At 40.7% G+C, this 1,317-nt stretch overlaps 1 non-coding gene across 1 annotated transcript; it reads left to right on the top strand.

Moving 5' to 3' along the window:
* The first annotated feature begins 777 nt into the window (after positions 1 to 777).
* Trnap-cgg lies at positions 778 to 852 on the top strand. The gene has a single exon. It is a non-coding gene; the product is annotated as a tRNA-Pro (tRNA).
* Positions 853 to 1,317: the final 465 nt, after the last annotated feature.

The following is a 1,317-nucleotide window of genomic DNA, read 5'->3' as shown; positions in this document are numbered from 1 at the left end:
TTGTATTCTACACACACACTGTCTGGAGAAGAAGTGAAACACCCTACTAGGCGGAAACCAATTCTTAGCGTGCCTGTATGCTATCTGCGGAAAGCTGCTTATCCCACGAGAACCTAAAACGAATCTTTGCCTTTGTGACATGTATTCAGCAGTGGGTGACGATACCATTTTTTTTTTCAAATTTTTTTTGTCTGAAATTTGCATAACGTACTTTCTAAACGAAAAATTTTCATGACTGTTACGATACATGGCGACTATCAGTCGAAATTTTATTGATCACATTAATTTTTTCCCATTATATTTCGGAAATACGTTTCTTCATACTATAACTTTCTCTCTGAAAACTTTAATTAGCCCATGAAATCAGATTTGCTAGTTTTACCAGTTATCGACAAATAAACTTAGTTTTGGCATTACACAAATTACTAAAAATTAGTTAAATAAATTGTATTTATAGAACGAAATTTTCGCTCTACAGCGGAGTGTGCGTTGATATGAAACTTCCTGGCAGATTAAAACTGTGTGCTGGACCGAGACTCGAACTCGGGACCTTTGCCTTTCGCAGGCAAGTGATCTACCAACTGAGCTACCCTAGCACGACTCACGCCCCGTCATTCTAGAAACAACCCCCAGGCTGTGGCTAAACCATGCCTCCGCAATATCCTTTCTTCCAGGAGTGCTAGTTCTGCAAGGTTTGCAGGAGAGCTTCTGTGAAGTTTGGAATGTAGGAGGCGAGGTACTGGCAGAAGTAAAGCTGTGAGGACGGGGCGTGAGTCGTGCTTGGGTAGCTCAGTTGGTAGAGCACTTGCCCGCGGAAGGCAAAGGTCCCGAGTTCGAGTCTCGGTCCGGCACACAGTTTTAATCTGCCAGAAAGTTTCAAATTGTATTTATGATTACGACATAGTTCATTCATTATAAAACATGTTTGTAGTTCGAATAATATTTTCTACATGAAGTTTACCGCAGTTTGACTGCACTGACATCCATAAACTCTTTGAAAGATTGGAAATGTAACATATTTCTTACCTTCTTTGAAGTTAGTTGGTGGGAGTGGGTTTGTGCGATGATTTCATGGAGAACTGGCGTGGGGGAGGCAATTCTGGGACGCGTCTCCGTTGTAACCGTGTAATGTGGACTCGTAAAGATGCGCCTATGTATGAAAGTTTTTAAGTTCAGCAGTCGCTATGAGCTTGATCGTGGTGAAATACAGGAAATCGGATGTCAAAAAAGTGTTTCATTTAAAAGTTCATCCAACTGCATTGTTGCGAAAGTCAACAGAACGTAATTATTGTTATGATTGTTTCGTGAATGCATTAC

The sequence above is a fragment of the Schistocerca piceifrons genome, chromosome 8, assembly GCF_021461385.2.
Source record: "Schistocerca piceifrons isolate TAMUIC-IGC-003096 chromosome 8, iqSchPice1.1, whole genome shotgun sequence".
Taxonomy (NCBI): domain Eukaryota; kingdom Metazoa; phylum Arthropoda; class Insecta; order Orthoptera; family Acrididae; genus Schistocerca; species Schistocerca piceifrons.
This window is presented reverse-complemented; position numbering and strand designations above follow the sequence as displayed.